Consider the following 14,604-nt stretch of genomic DNA (forward strand, 5'->3'; position numbering starts at 1 on the left):
AAGTTGTCTCCCTCACTTTTCATGCCAGTGGTTCACCCATCCACCTGTTAAATAGTACACGAGCTTTATTTGCCACAGCTATTTCTCATTTTTTTATTGAACCTGACCCTATGAGCTGAAGGGCATGTAATGTCCTATCTCTTACAGCACATGGAACCACCATGTTCAGGTCACCTTCTAGACTTCTCACCTAACTGGTCAGATTTGGCACTGGTCTAGTGCTAAGTTCCTGATATTATGGCAGGATTTGCACCTCGGAGATATTATCTGGCACTTGGGAAAGTGTAGATTTATTTTCTGAATCCTCTGGTTCTTCCATAAAAATTCAAAAAGCCTGTTCATAAGCTTGAAGGACACATTTTGAAGGACAGTAACAGAACAAAACCACATATTCAAAGAAGTACTTTCTTTTGTGTTTTCCAGGTCTTCCAAGTGAAGCAAAATAAAGAACAAGAGAGCTTTCCACCCTCTCAATTTCTCAGACATAAAAGATCTCAAAGCAAGTACATTTTCCTGTTTTTTGAGGTGAGAGAAGCAAAGGAAAGAGTTGGTGGAGAAAAAGAGAATATGTTCTCTATCTCTTTAACATGTAGGGGAATTAATTTTATGGATTTTTAAAAATGAACATGAAGCTCTGTATCTTTGGTCCATCCCCCACGCTATATGTGCCTTGGTGTACGCAAGAGCTTCTTGTCAAAGTCCTCTGTTGAGCCACCCTTAACTCTGCAGGCATTCACACACTCTTTGGTGCACGGTGTGGGTGACAGTGATCACACAGTGAAAGAAGGGTCCCCATCCTCATGCCACACCAACCTCCTTTTCTCACTGAATCCACTACAAGGCAGGAGTGACCAAAAAAAAACCAAACCAAATAAAAAACCAGGGTGAAAGCACTATCGTAACACTGCAGTTCTGCCAGGAGAGTCCAGCATGTGAGTGGAAAAGACATCCTCCTACTGTCCTACCAGCATGTATGGTCATTTTGTTCCCTGCATTTGTCTGAATCTCTTATCATTCCCCTTTCTCCACTCACTCGTTGTAACACACAGAGCTGCGATCTGAGCATCTCGTGTGTATTCATCAGTGCTTCAGAGCAGATGATTCACCTACCCCTCTTTATAATTTTATCTCCCATCAGCTGCAAAGTCAAAGTCTGAATAATGCACCATTGTTGTTTCCAGGAGCAGGCTTGTCACTGTGATAGGAATGACACCAGGAGAAAGGTATGATTTGAATCAAAACATTCAGGTAGGGCCGGCAGGTAGCATCCTAAAGCTCCGGAACCGGCAGATTAAAAATAACAACAATGAAATCGTGTCTTCTAACAATGGGGAGGAAAATAATAATAACAAATACAATAGCCCTGGCTGTGGCACTGCCTGGGAAGGTGAAGGTATATTGTCCATTCTGGGCAGGAAGTAAACAATGCTGCTTGTTTTACATCCTTTACAACCAATTGTATCTACAGCCAGGCTCTTCCTCCTCCCTGGCTCCTCCCTGCTGCATCTGGGAGAGCTTTCCAATCTCCAAAAGAGAAGCTCTGAGAGGGGCACCTGCCCTGAGGGCCAGCAGCTGCCCAGCTGCAGCAGTCAGGGACAGGGACAGAGAGTCCCTCTGTGCCAGATCCACCCCAGGCTCTACCAAGGGTTGTTAATCCCTGAAGGGCAACAGGCAGGCGTGCAGAAGAATGGATTAGCTCCTGTGGCAGGGAATTCAGACATAGTTCTGAGCGATGCACCAGAAACTGAGGGTTTCTGCATGTTTAGCAATCACCAGTGGGGTTTGCTCTACATCAAAGTGCATTTCTGTCACAGATGGGCAAGAAGCATCTCAGGTATTAACAGTAAATTATCAACAGTCAGGTATCAACACCACCTTGAAGCTCTTTGGAGCCAAGCTGTGCTCTCCCAAGCATCACTGTGCTTTCTGTTTACCTCAGAGCATCTCCGCAGGTTCAATAGTAATATCATCTTCTGCCAGCTCCAGGAAGTTCTAGGCTGGTCCTTGAAGGCCAGAACCCCCAAAGATGGGCCTTCAGATTTAAGGCCTGGCCCAGCTCATGGCTTCTTTTAACAAAGGTGGCCACTGCCCTGGGATGTCTATTCCTGCCACCATTTTCATTGCATTAATCCTGAAGTTTGTGAGAGGAAGGGAGCAGAACCAGGGAAGTGATATTGCTCTGTGTGTAGGTGTGCATGTGTGTGCAATCAGCTCCCCAAACTATGGTTTGGTAAAGGGAGATGAAGGGAAGCAGGAGGACATACTCAGTGAAAAAGGAAATCTCTGCTAATTCAGGCAGCAAGACTTGTCAAACTATTTCCTAAGTTAGAAAGTGGCCCCTCAGCTCCACCTGTAGTTAGAGGAAGAGAAAATGATGTATAACAGCTCACAGGCTGGGCTCTGGCTCACAACCATCCTCCCTGGAGGCAACACATGATAAACATCTCAAAAGAAAGAGGTGGTGTGAACATCCTCCCACAGTGGCAAGGAATCATTCCCTGCCCTGAGATGTGGTTCTGCACGGGCTGGTTTGATCCATCAGTCCCATTACCATCAGCACAACCATAATCCCCTCCAGTATGTGCCAGCCTTAGTGACTACAAGTCCTCAGCAGTTCCCACAGGCAGCTGTGTCAGGCACCCCTTGCTGCTCCGTGGCATGAAAGAGAGAGTAACCTGAAAAGCAATGACTCGCACGACCACCCGGTGCTCTTGGAAAATGAAAGTTTTGAAACACAAAAAGGCTGCAGAACAAACATCCCACAAGGATGTCCAAGAGTCGGTATGCTCCTACATGAGGTGCTCATGAAAACATAACAGCGCATTATCCTGCTCCACACAGCCCAAAATTCATCCCTAAAAATTTAACAAATACTACTCTAATGAAACAAGTTCTGAAAGCAGTTTTTCTGGTATAACCTTCAAAATAGTCATCTTCTAACCCCCTGTGTCCATTGGGATCACTTACTGCCTTCCTAATCATCAACAGAGCGATGCAGTCAGGTGTGTGTACACCATGTCATCTCCCAGACCTGGCCAAGAGAAATCTGAAACAGGCCAGGTGAAGCTCCATCCACTGTTGTGACTGTTGTTTATTCTCCCTAAAATAATTTCCTGCTTTGCCCTAAAATTCTCAGCAGACTTCCCCTTATTCTTTGTTTGGTAAAGCCAGTATTTACTGTTCAGAACACACTCTGGCTAAAAGCCTCCCTACACTTCATCACCAGGTCAAAGCATCTCATAACACCAGCATTCCAGTGGAGAGCCTACCATCCACTGTTTCCTAAGGTTCCTCTGTCTTCTGTGAGAAGTCTCTGTGGCATGGCAATCCTCTGTAATGGAAGGATCTGTTTCTGTTCTTTTGGCTGATGGATGTGGTGCTGATCGCCAGCTGCAGTTCCCCTGCAGCAACTGTCTCCAAAAACTACTATTTTTGGAAACACAGTCTTCTGGGACAAAGTAAATGGGTTAATTTTTCCTGAGAAGAGCCCACCAGCAGATATGGACCTGCCTTAGTTTACTGTCTGCTAATTCACCTCAAATCCATAGGAAGCTCAGCTGACAGCCAACAAAGACTGGCATGAGTAGTGAGTATGTGGAGGGTTTCCAAGCCATGCCACAGAGATAAATAGAGATGCCCAGAGATAAATACAGAGCCATCCTGAAAATACAAGGATTTTGCAGTTACTGAGTGAGCAGGTCAAAGCACATCCCATCTGTGCTCCATTTTCTGCAGAGAAACTCCAAAGCAGTGCTACAAGGTCTTAAACCTTCTCCGTCTGCTGCCCGCGATGGCTGCCTGGGCTGCAACGAACGTGTTGCCACTTCCAGCACCCAGCAGTGATTGATGCTGTGTTAAGAGGACACCAGTGGTTCCGGTCTATTTACATTTCCAAGGAGCTTGGCTGGGTTTTGTGCTGGCGTTTTCTTTTGGTATACCAGCTGTGGGAGACCAAAGGGGACAAAAATTACTGCGATGCTCAAGCGAGGAAATGCTACTGTTGAGAAAACATCCTATTTATGCCACATTTTAAAAGGAGCCCATCTTTAAGAGTTTTAAAGAGCTGCCACTGGCAACAAATGAGGCTGCTAATTTGGCCTGGCAAGCAGCGTTTGCTAAACACCATTTCAGGTTTTAATTCATCACATGTAGATTTGGAATTGGAATTCTACTAGCAAAACCATCATCAGTGTGTTTTTGCAATTCCAGCTCCCTTTCCTTTCACATCAAGCCTCCCTCTCTCCCTCTGTCTTCCACAGCTGTCAGCTGTCACCAGCCAGGAAGGCAGATGAACTAGTCACAGCCCTCAGATCTGATCCAATCTCCTGTGAAACAGATGCCCAGTCCCCAGGTCCTCTTTGCTCACCAGCTCCTTGTTTGTCTACAGAAACTGCATGTGCTGCCTGCCCCCCGTAAAGTGGGGAAGAATAATTGACTTCCTGGGAAGCAGACTAGGGATTTAATGCTTTGCACATCCGCTGATGCTGAGAAGTGAGGTCCAAGAGCCTGCTTGTGCCGCTCAGATGAGGCACCTCCTGTGTATCCTCCCTTTCACCCAAGCTGCCACCAAGCAGCTCCCACAGGAAGCTCTCCTATTTCCTATCAGTTTCACCTCTGTGAGGTTGCTCAGAGATTGATGCTACTGATGCTAGCTTGCTTCCAGCTGAGTCAAAGTCATGGCAATTTGTAGGGAAAACCTTGAGGAGTTTGCTCCTTTCTCCAGCACAGATCTCTTCTCCAGGGCTGAGCGAGCCCTGCCAAAAGCTACGTGAATAAAATTCTACTTTCTCCCCACACAGACACCACAACCACAGCTTGGGGGAAGGCTGAAATGGTGCCAGCATATAAAAGGTCCCTGTGGAAAGAGTTTTGGTACCAAAGAGAGATCTCTGAGGAAATGTGGCCCTGTTTGGGCTGTCCTCCTACGCAGCCATCTTGATACTCTGACTGACCCAGTAGCTTTCCCTGATCTGCCCACAAGCAAAAAAAAAACTTCTTAGCACCTACAAAATAGACATAGTGATGTCCTCTGGCTAGGAACTAGATAAAGGATTCCTGATTCGTTCACACAAAAAGGGTCATCCAACATGCCATGCTGTCAGCACCCTGCCTCCCTCAGCAGCACGAGTACATCTGCGTATACAGAGCCTGCAGTGGGACAAGCACAGAGCCACCTTTTCCCTGGCATGCCTTGCCAGGTACCTTAGGGCTGTCCTGGGACAGATTTTATATCTTTAAAGCCGGCAGTTAGATTTACCTTGCACCAGGCTCTCGTCTTCATGTAGAAGAAACCAATTGTTTAACAGGAAAAGAAATGGAACCAGCAACCTCTTTTGTTTCATCTTGCTTGTATTTTTTATGTCTGTTTATTTACTGTTTTTCATGGCTTGCTACTGTAGAGCACAGGAGATGCATATTGGAGCAACTTCCAAACATCAGACCACAGCTTTTTATGCAATTGGGCTTTTCAGAATTAGGTCCAGACCAAGGAGTGGAGGGTGCCTGTGCCAAGGCACTGAGCCAGAGGCCCATCAAGAGCTGGAGGAGGGCAGGTTTCCCATCCTGCCTGTGCTGACTGGGGCAGGTGGGCTGCTGTTCCCAGGGAAAAGAGCTGTCTAGATAGAAGAGAAGGAGTCGTGTTTTGAAAACTGCTTTCTGAATGAGTCAGCAGAGCCGTCTCCCAAGGCACTAGAGCCTGCCAGAGGGAGGAACAGATAGTTTTGTTGTTTTTTTCCCTTCTGCTGTTGAGGTCGATCACTCACTATCTCAAAGTACGTCACCAGCCTTGGGAAGCCTTTTTCTGAGTAGAATGCTTCTTGACTTTTCTATTTCTGAGGAAGTTTTCCAGCCTGCCTTGCTTCTGTTTTGTCAAAGCCTGTATGTGACAGCAAGGTCTGGAGGAGAAAACAGAGCGGGCTAACATGTTATCCCTGCAGTCCTGGCCTGAAGGTGCTTTTTACTTCCAGGCAAGGAAAGCTGCAGCCATTACAACCCTCTTCATCAGGACACATGGATATCTCTCTCCCTTCAGAAATATTCCCTTCTGCTCCTCTTTTCCCTCCCCTATTTCACAGGTATCAGACACCTTTTCTTGCAGAGGTGACCTCTCTAGTACACACCTAATGCAATACTGAATAGCTTGGGTTTAACCTTCCACTCTGCTGCTTCTATTTCAGACCTGGGGAAGGATAAAAAATGTGTCCTTTATTGAGTGATACCTATTGCTTTAAGAATGGTGTGCTCTTTCTTCTCTTGTGTTTTTCCAGTCAAGGTAACTGACGTAGATAGAATGACTTTCAAGGGACACGGTAAATGCTTCAGCTCTTCAAGTTAAGAACACTTTTGGAAGAGATGCTTGAGCCAAAACAGACTCTCCTGTGTGCTATTCCTTCATCCTGGCTATGCAGATTTATGCCCCTCGAAAGGTTGGCTTTTCTCATCTGCGCCACAGCACAGGGCTACAAGGGCAAACCTCTCAATCTTGGTCACATTTTGGCCTGTCATTCTCCTGATGACTTTGGACCCGTGGCTGTACCAGGCACAAATCCACAGGTGAAAGTCAGCTCACGAGTAGCTGGTGCAGAAGATAATGTGCTCGCTCAGGTCAGGGATATGCATGACAGTTTGGCTATGAGATGATCCAAACGTGATCAAATCCCCTGGCTGTCATGATGACAAATGTGAAATGATCCCAGGGATGAGCTAGAGCTTTCTCAGTCAGCGTGGGGAAAGGGCAGGGACCTCCTGTAACACAAATAAACAAGGAACACTGATACTGCATGCATCTGCCAGCACCAGCTTGAAGCAGGCAGCAGCCAGAAGAAGCTGCATCTCCATCTATATACCTGTTCTGCCTCATGGCAAAGTGTGAGCTCTGGATAACCCTAAAATCTAAAAATCATAACCTCTACAACATCTAAAGCCATAGACACAATCAGAGATTTTTATATCAATCTTCCCCACCACCTCTACTCCCTGCCCAAACTCAGCTGATTGCTAGCCCAAAAGGGCTAGCTACTTCTTTGTCCCCACAAGTCATCATTTATCCCTCTAATTGCTTGATTGATTAGCATAATTAAGTTGAACTCACAGTAGTGAGTAGTGAGAACTCCCTGACCTGCTTCTGCTCGGAAGAAGCGTCTTCCATGCCTGACCTGGGAATGGACTTGTGTGCTGGCAAGCCTGTCTGGCCCCTTCCTGATGTATCTGTCAGCCTGGTAAAAGACAGGATCTCTTCCTACAGACCACGCTTCAGTGGCTTCCTCAAGCAGGATGCTCAGCTGCTTTTTGTAGGCCCTGTGCCATAAATAAATGTACGTCACTAAGGAACAGCTTGATAGTAAAATGGTCAGAACGGCAATGTATGGAAATTGGTGTCTGGCTGCACTTGGCTAGGATTAGCTCCATCAGATGAAGCACAATTAATGCTAATTAGCTGCTGTTGCAGCCAGCTTTCCTGCCTCTAATGTTCTATGGGAGCAGGGATTACCATTGAGCTAACAGGACCATCTAAAACCAGTAGAGGCTTGCTCCTGGAAACAAGTTTTACACTCAGTTCTTTATAGTCCAGTGCCTCTTTTTGTGATCTTTTTAAAACTAAGCAGAAATACTGTGATCTCCTATTCTGATCTGCATATCACAAGGCCAGACAATTTTGGCCATCAATTTCTGCACCAACTTTATTAATTTATGATTGCTTTGGAAAGCCATTACCACGTTATTTCCTGAAAATGACTATTTTTTTCATACAGTTCAGTTACAGAGGTGTCAGATACTCTGCAGTATCACTCTCTGACTCTAATCTGTACTCAGACAACCTTGATTTGGTGTGGAAAAACAGCTGAAGGTGTATTTTTTCCACAATTCCCACTTCTCTGGGCTCAATGCACCTGCAGCAATCAGAAGCCACAGAAACAATAGATATAATACTAGTATCCAAATTCCATTATAGCAGAAGGCTCCTCTCAGCTTTTTCCAAGTTAGCATGCAATGTCGTTAAAACCCACAGCTAATGCATCCTGTGGGCTGCAGAGGAAGGTTCTGGGTATACTGGTATATCTCAGGGTTTTTTGTGGTTTTTGTTTTTTTTCTAGTTTCTCCTTCCTGGGATAACCTTTCACCCCAGGCTTTGTGCTCTTTGTGTGTTTATCAGCAAAGCACATCCAGATGCCCTTCAAGGGAGAAATGACTCATACCTGACTCACAATCGCTCAAGCAAAGCTGCAACCTTTAGTTCATTTCCTGGGAGAAGCATCTGTTAGATTCATCTTGGAAGATTAAGCATTTCTCACTGTCATTTTACAGATGGAGGCATTTGTGACTGGCTGGGGAAGGGTCAACTGATTCTCTGCCATGGATGGAAAACAAACTTCATTGGGCAGTCGAAGCAACTCAGCAAGGACTGTGAAGATGCTCTCTAGCAAGTGCTGTGAGTCCCTTCCCAGTACCTCTTGCCTCGCAGAAAGAGCTCCAGTTTCAATGTACACCTTCAAAAGGAATCACCCTTCCCACGACCAGCGTGCAGCTGTGTGGAGCCGGCAGCCGGCACACTGCCTGCCCGCATTCTCCGCTGCTGCCGCTGTCTCTCCCACTGGCTGATCCACTGACACTCGGGAAATGCAAACTGCCTCCCTGCCCACCCCCCTGACTGCAGTCCCAGCTCCTAAGCAATAAATAACGAACACGCTGGGAAACCACCGCAAAAGCCACCTTGCTTCACACAAAGCCAGCAACTCCTCACCCCAAAAGGTTTCCCAGCTGTTTCTGCACAGCCAAGGCCCCTTCATAATACCACCTTTCATTCCCAGAGGACAAAAATAAGCAGATCCAACAGATACACCAAACAAGGCTGTGCTGGAAATCTATTTTTTTCCATCTCCCTTTGAAGAAATCTTAGTTCCCCATTAGGTTAAGTCATATACAAGATTCGCTTCACATAAATTTAGAATTCTAAAAGATACATACATATCTTCCCCTACCCTGTTTTTGTTTTTTTTTTAAGAAACAAAGACCCCTAGCAATGTCACTGGCCCATCCTCTGGGTGCACAAATCTTAGGATCAGGAGAAAATCACCTGTTCCTCCCCATGAGGACTTGATCACATGGATGTTTACACACAGACATCCCAATAAGCCCTGTCATAGTATATGGTATTGCTTTCCTCCTTATGCTTCCTCCTAATAGTATGGAAATGCAAATAATAATGTGTAGCCCTTGGTGTGCACATTCCTCTGCTTACCACTGTCTCCCTTCTTGGCTGAATAATCACAGATAATTCACTTGTCTGGATATGACTCACAGCTACTTTATTTCACACAAAGCAATTTCTAATTGCATGTTGTATGTCTGTGTTATGAAATCCAGCGCTAGCTGTTATTACAAAATTAGTGCAGAAAACTGAAGGGGAAGGAAAACCACAGTAAGAAACTGAGTAACAACCCACAAAGGGGCTGGCCAGAACCGTGTCAGTTTTCCCCTCTCTAGTACAGGACATTTCCCCAGAAAGAGACAAGCATTTCCTAGTCACTCACACTGGGGTCCTTCTTTCACTGGGCTGAAAGCACTTTGGCAGCCAAACACAATGGAGATATGGTCTGACTCTGCTTGTCCTCGTATCTGTGTTCAGTGAGCCTTATGTCAAAACCAACACAGCCACGTGTAACAGCTGTGAGCTACCAGACAGGCAGGTCCTGTCCTTTGCCTGGTGTCCCAGTTGTTATGGCACTTTCAGGGAAGTTTTATGCATCTCTGAAAGGACATGGAGCCAGTGAGAACATATTTTGGCTGGAAAAAACACAGTCAATGCACAGCCCTGGCAATTTTTCACATTTCTGGGTAGGGCCAAGTCAAAAACATATGGATTTTCAATTTTGCACAGCCCATAGCTCCATCTGCTTGAGAGACCTCCTTCAGAGCACTGCCACTGCCAAATGCTTCAGACAAAGTTGGGTGAAGCCTGGTAGTAAAGAAACGAGGGATAATCCATCCCATGGGCTAAATTTTACCCCCCACTTCTAATGCCGTGGCTCGACTTTTATATAAAACAGAGTCAGGGAGAAAGATGAATTCCAGAGTCCCCATCATCTAAACAAGCTACCCATTCTTACACTACAAGTGTGATTTTGGCCCATACCAACTGTCTTGTTTCCAATGATGTGGCTCAAAGGACAGCACCCACCAGTGACCACTCCCAACACCTACATGGACAAGGTCACTTCAGGCTCTGGGACCCTGTATGCTCCTCTGACACAGTTCAAACAGGCTGTACTTCCTCACAAAGTTCTACAAACCACAGGCTCTCAATTTTGAGCCATGAAAACATTTCTTTTGGCTGTTGAAACACATCCATGTTATTACTTTGAATACTTTGAACTAGAAAAACGTTCTTACAAAATGAATACAGACATGTCTTGCTATCCTCAGAGGGTTATTTTCTTTTCTAAGTATCCACAGTGAGATGTGGACAGAATGGTGAGCTCAGGGAAAATCATCAACCATCCATGTGGGTCCATGGGTACTTGGAAGTATCCAAACTCTGGGTGAAGAAGAGAGCTGCTAGATGCCATAAGAAAGTGCCCACAGGCGATCAAAGACCATGAAAGAGAGAAGTAATGCCAAACAAGACTCACCAAGCATGCTGGAGAAGAAGATTCTTAAGAATGAGGGGTGCTTAAACACCTGGGAAGACTACCACAGCACAAGTGTTTGCCATCACTAGTAACATATTATTTATAAAAAGATGAGATGTCTTCTAAAAGCAAATCAGAGCTCTACCAGAAGCTTTCAGGCACAAAGCAGAAGCCATTGGAAGGGAGTCCCTGATCTGAACTATGCAGGTGGCCAGTGTTGAAGAGTTAATGGTCCTTTCTGGCTTCAGAGCCAGAGGAAATATTGTGATTTAATCAAGCACAGAAAACCCACACGGGCAAAAGCTCAGCTCTGGAAGACTGCCAAGACTCTGCAGTTGGACACAAATGAAGTGCCCAGTCCTTTCCTTGCAGCACTGAAAATGAGAGGAGCCGGTCCTGGGACCCCAGAATAACACAGGTTCTCAGGATAATCAGGATTTGACCTAAAGGCAACAAATGAAAAAACAAGATGGCTATGAGGCAGACTTTATGTAGACAAGAAAAACAAAACATGGGCACGGTGCTGAGCGATCGTTCATGCCTACAAGGTGACAGGCATGGTGGAAAACAGGCATTATCTTTCCTCAAGTGCCTCTCTGCCTAGCCCCGTGATTCCCTCTGGTTTCATTCATGTAAAACACAAGGATATGAATGAGAAACCCTGTGAAGCGGAGAGGAGGAGGGGGAAAGCAGGAAAAAGGATTTGATGCTACCAAGGCAACCATCACCATGGCAACTATTTAATTAATGAGCTGGTGATGAACCCTAGCACTATGGTTCTAGTGAAGTCATGCTGTAGTAATTACCAGAGTTTCATTCATGCTGTCCTGGCAGGGGCTGCGCAGGCAGCCCAGAGAAGCCTACGAGCTCTGACAGACGGGAGCAAGCAGCCTGCTGAATCAATGGAAGGCCAGCGCGTGCCTGGGAGTGTGCTCCAGTGCTGCTCCGAGCCAGCTCCCCGGGCACTCGAGCACGGAGACCACATGCCATCCAATCCATCTTCCAGTCCCACACTGCCAAAGGGCAACCCGCCTGGCCTCGTGCCGCCGACACAGGCGGCATTCACAAGCAGTCTGCAGAGCAGGCAGCCTGCACAGCTACTCCCCCTGCTACGCCTTCAGCCTCCAGAAGATGATACTGAAAATAAGCAAATAAGCTGGTGATTTGCCTTCTCTGGCTGGAGGATTTCTCTTTTCACCCAGCAGACAGCAGCGTAACAGCTGCACGGCTATCCCAAGTGAAAAAAGAGCTCCTGATAAACACGGTGGGGTTTTGGCAGGCATACGTACCAGGGACTCTAAAGAGACAAGGAATATTCCATACAGAGGGAAGGTAAATAAAATGCCACAGGTGAGGTACTTAAAGCAAAAGACGCTACTAAAGGTGAGCGTGGGGTCAGCTAATTCACTTATTCTCATGAGACAAGAAGACGCTCCATGTTGCTGCAAGTGCTGAAACACATCTCACCACTACCCTGTGGTGTTGTCTGCTCCAAAAAGATCCTCAAGCTTTGTGGGACATGGATATGATTTGCACAGATCATAAGCAGAGGACATTTTACAGTCATATTTGATTGAGAGATGAGGAAGTGTACAAACTTGTGCTGCAGGGCATACCCTATTTTAGCACTTGCTATCAACAAGCCCACTTTGTCCACTTTCAGAAAACACAAATTATTCTGTCAAATATTTTCATGGCTACTGAGAGAAATCACAAGGATATGCATCCCATTCACCTAAACCTCAGCCCTCAGGATTAGCTGTGCACCCTGGAACTGTCACCACAATAAGAACAACCATACACAGTAAAGAAATACACCCTTTGTGAGTACACAGCAATTATCTGCTGGCTGACACAAAGTGATTGGGATAGCATGTTCTCCAACAAAGGGGACTCAGTGCTGACTGCCTGGACAGTCAACTCAGTCAGAGGAAAAAGGGTTAGTTTTTGCCACTCATTCAAGTGGGATCTGTCTTCATCTTGTTAAGCTTCATCTTCCAATTCCCTCCTGTTTTTTCTCATGGTTTTCCCAACTTTTCCCATCAGTATTTGCCCACCAGGAACCAGGAGAAGCCAACATAGCTTTTTGCCCAAAAGGCAAAACTCAGCTGTTTCCCTGTGCTTTATAAGCCATGGAAATCGGTATTAGTGAGTCCCCAGTTTGTATTGTTATAGAGAACATCCATTTTAAAAGCCACCTAGAAACATCAGTGCTCACAAGGTGGTTCATGTTGTCTTTCTACCATAAAAATCTGAACTTCCATTGCTGTAACATCTGTAACTCATGTCTCCCCTCTGGGTTAGGGACTGGATACGAGAGGGGAGTTATCTCACCTGACTTTAGCAGACCATGTTAGAACCAGAGAAAGTGCTCATCTCTCCACAGCCTTTAGGAGGAACTCAGACCACTAGTTCAGGGACAGAGCACAGTATTGGAGACACTGAACAAAGTATGGATCTGAGCAAGGCAATCATAACAGCAACAGACAGTTACACTGAGCAATGGATGCAGGCAGGCATTGCAATGTTTAGGTGGAAATGAAGTGCCTACATCCACACTTGTAACCCAAGACGTCTAGCCAGCATCCTTCTCAACCCACTGACATTTAACTTACCTGCCAATACTCAGCCTCACTGGACCACTACTGCCAAATCTGAGCATGGTCTGTTCAAGACCAAATCTACACCTGAAAACAAGGTGCTCTTCTAGATGATGTCCTGAAAGGTGAGGGCAGAGAAGAGCATTAACAGTGTCTGTACCACAGTGCCTCTCTCCTGTTAATACTGCACACTGCTGGTGCTTATACAAGAGTCTGGTTGCAATATTGCTCAAATCCCACAAAACATAAATTCAGTTTCCTTTAAATTTTATTTTGGGGCTCTAAATGAAAAAAATCTCAGTCCTTCTGATCCTAATCTGGAACCACTGTCTCAGTCTTTAGTTCTCTGTTTAAAAAAAATAAAATCAGAAGGAACCTTTCATCTAGCTTCAAGGATCATTCTTTACAACATTTGAAAATGAGGCAAGACAACAGTCTCAAAAATTTCTCTTGAAGAAAAGTAATTGTTTTCTTTTTAAACAAAACTCTCTCATCCATGCCAATACTAAAACATCCAAGGTAAAGCACTGCTTTGAAGCAAAAGCCACCAGGACCCCTCAAAACCCAGCACACACAGGGTCTGCAATGGAGGTCTGCCATTTCTTCCCTAGAAGCCCTTCTATTTATACTCATCTCGGCAGGCTTGAAAGTACCTGCCAGATGGACAGAGATAACTGACATCCAGAAAAGACACTCCAGCAGCTGCTGTTAGCAGGGGTTGGGAAGCATGGGGGCTGGTTAATAAGAAACCACTTACTTCCTCACGGCTGCTAGCTGCCCGCTGCCTTCCCAGGGCTTAATGGAATTTGGAGAGAGTATTTCAAGTCAGACCATCTGTCAGCACACACACAGAGATCAGCTCAGGCCCAGCACCTTGCCTGCACGTCAAGTACGAGCTTTGTTTCCTCACAGCAATCTTTGTTGGTGCACTCTCCCCCATCTCTCTGACTCTGGCAGTGATTCCCACAGGGCAGGGCTTGGCCATGGGTGGTACTTGCTGCTGACAGCCGCTGAGCTGAGACCATGCCAGCAGGCAGAGGGCTCCTGGCTTGGCTGCAAGCAAGGGACAGCTGTGCCCAGGGCAAAGGTAAGAAGAGGGAACCAGATTTCACTCCATGCAGAAGCTGTGAGCCCTCAGAGCACAGGTGGTTCCGGCTGGAGAAGCCCTGGGGATGACAGCTGGGTACAAAGCCAAAGGAGTTGGCAGAGCACAAAACAGAACAAACTGTGACCAGGCCTACAGTAGATGAGTGGCCAGCAGAGAAAGAAGAGTTCTCAAAAAATCATGTCAGTTCTTAGCACCACAAGAATCACAAAATTGAAAATGCACCCATATTTGGCAATTTTCTACAACGTTACTGATTTTATGCTCTTTA

The 14,604-nt window shown here is 45.9% G+C and overlaps 1 long non-coding RNA gene across 1 annotated transcript in view; it reads right to left on the bottom strand.

Moving 5' to 3' along the window:
- Positions 1 to 274: 274 nt before the first annotated feature.
- LOC147653071 (uncharacterized) overlaps positions 275 to 14,604 on the bottom strand; it is a 30,684-nt gene continuing 16,354 nt past the window's right edge. The window contains exons 4-5 of the long non-coding RNA XR_015287560.1: positions 13,244 to 13,346; positions 275 to 3,941 (exon numbers count right to left, since the gene is read on the bottom strand). This is a non-coding gene — a long non-coding RNA (uncharacterized LOC147653071). The remainder of the gene's footprint in view (positions 3,942 to 13,243; positions 13,347 to 14,604) is intronic.

The sequence above is a fragment of the Cyanistes caeruleus genome, chromosome 5 (assembly GCF_971803275.1).
Source record: "Cyanistes caeruleus chromosome 5, bCyaCae1.hap1.1, whole genome shotgun sequence".
Classification (NCBI taxonomy): domain Eukaryota; kingdom Metazoa; phylum Chordata; class Aves; order Passeriformes; family Paridae; genus Cyanistes; species Cyanistes caeruleus.